The sequence below is a fragment of the Choristoneura fumiferana genome, chromosome 18 (assembly GCF_025370935.1).
Source record: "Choristoneura fumiferana chromosome 18, NRCan_CFum_1, whole genome shotgun sequence".
NCBI classification, from domain to species: domain Eukaryota; kingdom Metazoa; phylum Arthropoda; class Insecta; order Lepidoptera; family Tortricidae; genus Choristoneura; species Choristoneura fumiferana.
The window spans coordinates 4,550,050-4,558,082 of record NC_133489.1 but is presented as its reverse complement, the minus strand read 5'-3'; the positions used below and the strand labels follow the sequence as shown (position 1 = coordinate 4,558,082).

General features: G+C 41.9%; 1 pseudogene; it reads left to right on the top strand.

The window, feature by feature from the left end:
• Positions 1–345: 345 nt before the first annotated feature.
• On the top strand, positions 346–7,036 carry LOC141438436 (translation initiation factor eIF2B subunit delta-like; annotated as a pseudogene).
• The last annotated feature ends 997 nt before the right edge of the window (positions 7,037–8,033 follow it).

The window sequence follows — 8,033 nt, the reverse complement described above, 5'->3', positions numbered from 1 at the left end:
ATCATAAATAGTTGTCCATATCTTTACAAATTATGATACATTTACTCATACAAAGCATGTATGTACAGACAACTCCGAGGGCAGCCCAGAAGTAGCCTCCCGGAGCTGACTACAGCACAGAAGCGGCGCATCAGGCGCAAGAAGCTTCACGCAGCGCGCACAGCTACGTCCTCCATAACAACAACCATCAACTTCATTGACAGCATCCGGCGTGACATCTCCTTCCTACAAGCCACTAACAGCTCCCTTGTACTCGAAATAGATCCTTACCAATTAAAACTAAATGTAAGGTGAAAACATAAAAAGCAGCAAATCCCAAAGCTGTACAGATTTAGGTACTAGACAATGTCATCAACAGAGAAATCTCGAGAAGAGGTCAAAGCAGCCAGGGAAGCTAAGAAATTGGCCCAGCAAAAAGGAAAGAAAGTTAATGAAAATGTCAAAGTTCAAGAAAACATGAGGTAAAAGTTACAGACAAAACAAAGTTGGTGTTAAGAAAGTAGCCTGTTAAAGGCAAAGATGAAGTGGATAAGGCTGTTCCACTAGAAACCGAGGAAACTATAGGAAAGATAAAATTGCGGGTGGTAAACCAGAAGAGTTAGGGAAAGAGTTAAAGTAGATGTAATTGAACCAGTTGAAAAACCAGTTAATGAAGTTAAAGCAACAACAGATGTAGAAATTAAGTCCTAAAGAGCAAATTTTAGCAGAAAGAGCTGCTAAGAAAGCTGCAAAACAGAATAAGAAGAAGAGTTCAGAAGTGATGCTCCCAAAGTTGATGAAAACATGACTGTAAAAGATGTGGTGAATACATTGAAAGATATTGTTAATGTAGCAAAGAAGTCCAAGATGTCACTGCCAAAGTGCAGGCTATACATCTGGAAGTTAACAAGGTAAATAATACTATTGTATCATAATAAAACCTATAAAAAAAATAGAATTTGTATAATTCATTCCATAATGAGCATTTGTATTTTGCATTGGATTTCATGCTTCAGAGCCATCTATGTAAAGTTATTTCTTTTGATGCAAGTAAAACATAATCTAAAAAGATTAACCTTAATAAGTCAATATATAGGAGCATACTACAACGGAATGCTGCTTTTGATTCTGTTGTAGTATGCTATCGAATAAATACTGAAAAGGAATTTTTTAAAGCTAGTAGTATTTTCAATAATAATAATCAATAGTGTAACTTATTATTAAAATAATAAGGTTGAATTTCCAATCAATGCATGTGGTCGCTAAATCGCCTTTAACTTATTAATTATGGGTTAGGGATGTGTTCCACCACTCCTTGGTGACTTTTAGCGACAGACGAGACACAGCATCACATTTATAATGAGTGGTGAAAACGCCCTAAGACTAATAGAATAGTGTCTCATTTAAGTAGGGCTGGCATGTCAATGAATTATTAGTTTTTCGTCAGTCTAATATTCAATGTGTAAAAAAATAAACTAAGCATTAGTATATCACAGACAGCACACTGTTATGCATTTCTAACTATACAAATTAAGTTTAAAAGCTTTAAGGTATCCTTTCATTTCACCAAAAATATTTTGACTCGTTTTGACAGTAGTGAGTCATGACCCCGAGCATGACCATACCTAACCCAACCATTGGCATGCAAGTTCCCAATAGCAATGATATTTTTAGCTTTGGTTAAGTACGGTCTCTGCAACAGCCTGAGGAGTCTGGCAAAAGCAAAGCTGAGCTGAAAGCGGAGCGCCGCGCGAAGCAAGAAGCGCAGAGAGCGGCCAAGCAGGCGGCGCAGAAGCCCGCGGAGAAACTAAGGAGCCCCCACCCAAAGCTGCACTTCAGCAGCTAAGGTAAGGTATTGGCTGGTCCAATTGGGTCAATATGTGTCATGTGAACGTGGAATATTGCTAGATGTAGTTAGGATCATGAGGTCTGTTAGACGTGTTTGTATTGTACACGCGTCTGCCCAAGCGCATGTTTGGCTTATGGCAGCGGAGGTGGCGAGTGTTCCCCTTGGGCTAAAACTCGGTCAGACTAAAGATCGATTTTTCATCCCCGAAAACTCCTACATACCAAATTTCATCGAAATCTTTGGAGCTGTTTTCGATATCCCCCAAATACATGGTGGTTGCCTCGTTTAAATTAAAGGTGATAACTGTATGCATTTGTGTTTCAGGAAAAGTCACCTAAGCCAAAAACTTAGATCGTGCCAAATCCAAGCCCAAGTGCAGAGGGTGAATTGGTTCCAACACCTTTACGAAGAGTCTGACAAGGAAGCTCTGCAAAAAATCGCTATAAAATTCCAAGTAAGTATTTGAGGAGATTAGCAAAACATAGAAAGATTTTTTTTTTATTCGACTGGATGGCATACGAGCAAGTGAGTCTCCTCATGGTAAGAGATCACACCGCCATAAACATCTGCAAGACCAGTGGTATTGCAGATGCGTTGCCAACCTAGAGGCCTAAGATGGGATACCTCAAGTGCCAGTAATTTCACCGGCTGTCTTACTCTCCACGCCGAAACCAACAGTACAAGCACTGCTGCTTCACGCAGGATTAGCGAGCAAGATGGTGGTAGCAATCCGGGCGGACTTGCTTCCCCTGCTTGGTAGAATACAACTAGAGGCGCTAGGGTCATGTTTGCACACGGGCGCTACATGGGCTAGAGACGCCTCTGGATACAGACATAGTGAGGGCAATTGCGATCTACTGTTTTAAAAGTTATATTGAAATAAACCCACTGATTTAAAAGTTTTAATTGTACTGTTAATACTTACTTATCACAATTCTGTGGGTAAGTACGCATTGCTAAAAATAATTCAATAATTGTCTTAGTTTTTTTTATTTTTCTATCACTTACTCTTGTATTTTACTTGCAGTCTCCATCCCCGCCATTTTAAAGTTAGGCGTGCAACTGTCATCGCGAGTAGTTACCGGTTCCAACGCCAGGTGTATCGCACTGCTCGACGCCCTAAAGAAGGTACTGTTGCAGCCGTAGTCGACCCAAGACGAACACTGTTTTATACATTACAGAATCTAACATCATCTGACAAAACTTAAGTAAGATCAAAACTTTTGTCAGATGGTATTGAGTGATATCAAACTTTGTCAGATGGTATTGAGTGTCACCAAAACTTTTGTCAGATAGTGTTTGGGTCACATCAAAACTTTTGTCAGATGGTATTGAGTGACATCAAAACTTTTGTCAGATGATATTATTCGACATCAAAATGTTTGTTCGATAGAGTTGAGTCCATCAAAACTTGTCAAATGGCGATGTGTGATCGAAACTTCGTCAGATAATGTTGAGTCACTTTAGATCAGGGTTTCTCAAAGTGGGGTACGCGAACCTCTAGGGGTTCGCTAATTCGACGGTAGGGGGTTTGCGACAAGGTTTACGTGATGGTGGCTGCAAGACTGGCAAGATGATTAAGATTGGTTTTTGGAGGCTTTTTGTATTTTTTATTTCAACTCCAAATTTGTTAAGTACTTATTTGTTTGTTATTTGTTGTTGTTTGTTTCGGTTAATATTTTCGTTGGCAAGACGATTCTTACCTATATTTGTTACCTTTTATTGAAATAAATAATATTATATTATCATGATGATTGAAATAAACTTAGTTTCTCCAACAGCCAGTTTTATTACTTTGTTTGTTTAGGGTTCGCTGTCGTCTATAAACTTTAACATGGGTAGTGGAGCCATAAGTTTTGAGAAACCCTGCTTTAGATAAGTCGCGTGTTGAATCATTTCAAAACCTTGGTCAGATAATGTTGAGTCATATGAAAACTTTTGTTAGATAATGTTGATCACATTTTTTTTTGTCAGATGGTGTCAGATTACATCCTTCCGGCTCGCACGGAATACGCGCGCGGCTTGGAGGCCACCTAGCGGCCAGCTTGGAGTATTTGTGGCCATGCGACAACCGACGGCTTCGCAAACCAACGCGGTCAAGTTCTTTAGGCACCACCTCACACAGCTGCCGCACAACGTCGACGAGTTTGACGTGAGTCATTCTATTAACGCATTAAACGTAATTTTTTAACTTCCACCAGGGACAAACTTTGTTTTGTTAATCGTAGTTGCCTAAGGTGCTCGGCCCAACCATTACTTTTCTATTCCCTTTTAAGGTTGTATACCACAGGGGAACGTAACGCGAGCACACGAGGAGGTTACCCGCCTCGCACCCCTTATCATCATCATCATCATCATCATGATTATCATTATCATGTCAGCCGTAGGATGTCCATTGTTGGACATAGGCCTCCCCTATAGTATAGACCCCCATGCCTTTGGAAGTGGCCTGTTCCACCTTGTGAGCTTGCGGCTTTACCAGGTTTAGTCGGTCTCGTTGGTGGACGCATATTAGGTTGTATCAAAAATCAAAACAAAAAAAAGATAACGGGATGATTTGGCACGTTTTACGAAATATTGAAATCACGCCGGACTAGCCCTTGATCAATGTAGAGCGAGATTGTTTATCCCGTCCTCCGCCTCTCAAAAGGGCGCCATGAAAATTTTGCTTTGCACAGGAATCTGGAAAATGGGGCCTTGCCTTCTGACGCATATAACTCGAGTCCAGAATTAGGCGAACCAACTTGACAGTTCATTACACGCAAATGTGGCACAGTTACACCAGTGTTGTAATATATATATCGATATTTAAAAAAAAACTTAAAATCCATGTTTGAAAAAAACTCAATACGAAATAATAATGTCTTTTTTTTGAAGATTGAAAAAAATTTTGAACATCGCGCGGTAAGGACGCCATCCGCCATTTTGTTTTAATTGATTTTTATATATTTCATGCCATCGGCTTGCTTGGAACTATTCCCGTTATTGTGAAATTTTCGTTACGTTTATTATTTGTTGTTATCCTTTTTGTCGTTTTCAGGCTAAAGCTATGAAAATAAAGTCCAAAAGTGACAAACATTTCATTCGCGCCTACACAAGGTTATATCGACAATTTGTATCGACACATTCCTATGCCTATTTGTTTGCTATGTCTTGTAAATTTTCAGTTGTCATCTAGTTCGCTATTTTGGGCTCGAGTATAGAGTGACTCGCTCTACCCCAGGGCGGATGCTGATAGAGATAAATAGACAGAGAGGGACGCTTCTTCCAGCAGTGAGATACCTAATATGGTTCACTAATGTTTCGCACTAACGTTTAGCAATTAGCAACCTGATTCATTTCGCAACTGTTTAATATTTCTGTAACTGTAAATATTTCAGGATTTTTATAAACTAACCCTAACCTAAAGGTTTGTACACGATGGCCCTGAAATAAATCCTGAATATGTACAGTTTTTAGAGTTTGCGAAATAAATCAGGTTACCAAACGTTAGTTGCGAAATGAATCCGGTTGCCAGCGTTAGTTGCGAAATGAACGGATACCGCCTAATATGCTATTAAAAAAATACTGTCTTTGTGCTATTGGCAGGCTAAAAAGACGCTGCACGAAGAGATTGACCGCTACAATCCGCGAGCAGATCGACATGGCCGAGAAGCCATCAGCATCGCCGTCCGGAACAAGATCAACGACGGAGACAAAATACTCACCTACGGATGGTGAGGAGATTAGGAATTGAACAGTGGCCTTAGATAAAAACCTCTGTCTATGTATAGCTTAAAGTTTTCGCTAATGCACTGTAAGGCGAAGGGTAGACAGACATATAAATAATAATACTTTAATCCATGAATCATGATATAATAATTGATACATTACCAATATCTATTTACAACACACACACTCTTATTCACAAAAATATTACGTCAGTCTAATTTCAAATGTCCCGCTGACAGATGCCGTTTTTTTCGTGCGGCGACGCGTGGCAAAGGTCTAGCGCCAATCAGCCACCGACAGAATGAGGTTTTTTTAAATCCGTTTATATATTTGTTTATTTTAGTTTCATCTCTAATCGAGCGGATACTCCGCGACGCGTGGGACGCAGGCGTCAAGTTCGAGACGTTCGTGGTCGGCAACCGTGTGCATGCGCACGGCGCGAGATGTTGCGGCGGCTCGAGGCGCGCGGCTGCCCTGCACGTACCTGGACATCACGGCGTCAGCTATATCATGCAGACGGTGAGGAAGGACCACGGGCGGCCGAAACATGTCGATAAGTTGCAAAAAAGTGTGCGAATTGGGTACTATATCAATATCAATCAGGAAGCTTATTGAACATTTAGGGCATCACTCGGGCCCATAGGTGGACGACATCGTGAGAATTGCGGGTAACCAGGTGGATGCAAGTGGCGAGTTGTCGTTCATTGTGGCGTTCTAAGGGGAGGCCTTTGTTCAGCAGTGGACGTCTTCCGGCTGATGATGATGATGAGTGATGATGCACACGGGCCACTGGTTACAACACAAACGCGCGCCACCGACATATCCTGTCTTCTTCTTCCCTTTTCAAATATGGCTTTTATCTAATTCATAGGACAATTTCGCCAGTGAAAGTAAACTCTCTTTGAAAGGGACGTTGTACGGTAATTGTAGTTTTTGTAACTTGATAGTAAAATTCCAGAAACCACGTGGAGACAACTTGCGCATTTAAAAATGTTAGACACGAGAGCAATATAGAATTTTGGGATCACTGTTCACTGTTAAGGTTAATCGCCGCATAAAACACTATCAAAATTATACTTCAACTAGCCAAAGAAACAGAAATAGAAAAATTAGATATTGTCTACATCCGCCATCTTCGAATGCTACAAATCGAATCCATATTTCCTGTAGTTTTCATAAATTTTATACGCGTCAGTTTGTAGCGTGGGGCGCCAACCGTGTGCGACGAGTCTATATAAAATCTATGAAGACGAATGGAAATATGCCAGTGGCCGCGTTTTGCGGTTGTGGCCAGTGGCCCGTGTGGGGCGACCCTAAAATGCGATTAATGCGTTATTTTTTTTTTTATTGTGTCGCTTTTTTATTTAAGCAACGATATACATTTGTTACAGATAAGCAAAGTGATAGTGGGCGCGCAAGCTCTGTTGGCGGACGGGTCGGTGCGCGGCGCGCTCGGCACCGCGCAGAGGCGCTGCTGCGCGCGCGCGGAACGTGCCGTGCTGGTCGCCTGCGAGAACGCACAAGGTGTCCGCGCGCGTGCAGGCCGCCGCCGCAGACCACAACGAGCTGGGTCAGTTCAGTAGCGGCTACTGCCTGTATAAGGGAAAGGGCAAGGCACACAACCATGGCTCCATAGAGTGCGGCAACAAGCTACTGGCTGTATAGGAGTGGCGGCACGCAGCTACTGGCTTATAAGAGTAAGAAAAAGCTAGTGGCTGTACAAGGGTACGGCACGCAGCTACTGGCTTTATAAGAGTACAGAAAACAGCTAGTGGCTGTACAAGGGTACGGCACGCAGCTACTGGCTGTATAAGAGTACAGCAAACAGTTACTAGCTGTATAAGGTGTAGTTCACAACTACTGGCTGTATAAAATTACAGCAACGCTACTGGCTGTATAGGAGTGCGGCACGCAGCTACTGGCTGAAAAGAGTACAGCATATACTAGCTGTAGGGTGCAGTACACAACTACTGGTGTTTTAAGATTACAGCAACAACCAGTGGCTGTACAAGGGTACAGCACGAAGCTTGGTTGTATGTAGAAAGTGCGGCACGCAGTAATTTACATATTAAATATGTTATTAAGACATCAAAAATATCTATAAACCTTTATGCGACTAACAAAAGGTCTTTGTACACATGTATGTGATGCTATAGCTGTATAGACATCAATGCCCTGTACATATTCAATTCATCATAACAATATTTCCCATTGCAGGTGATCCGGACGACTTGATAGACAAGTCTGACCCGAACTCCCCGCTCAAGGACTGGAGGTCCAACTGTAACCTTACGCCGCTCAACTGATGTATGACGTCACGCGGCGCCCAGCCTGGTCACCGCCGTCGTCACGAACTGGCCATCTTGCCCTGCACTAGCGCCCGTCGTGTTGCGGTTCAAACTTTCAGAGTATGGCATATAAGTTTATATTGACAAGGATCCTACATTTTGTCTCTGCATAGAAAACTTTGTTGTCTTTGTGACCTGTTTTTTAT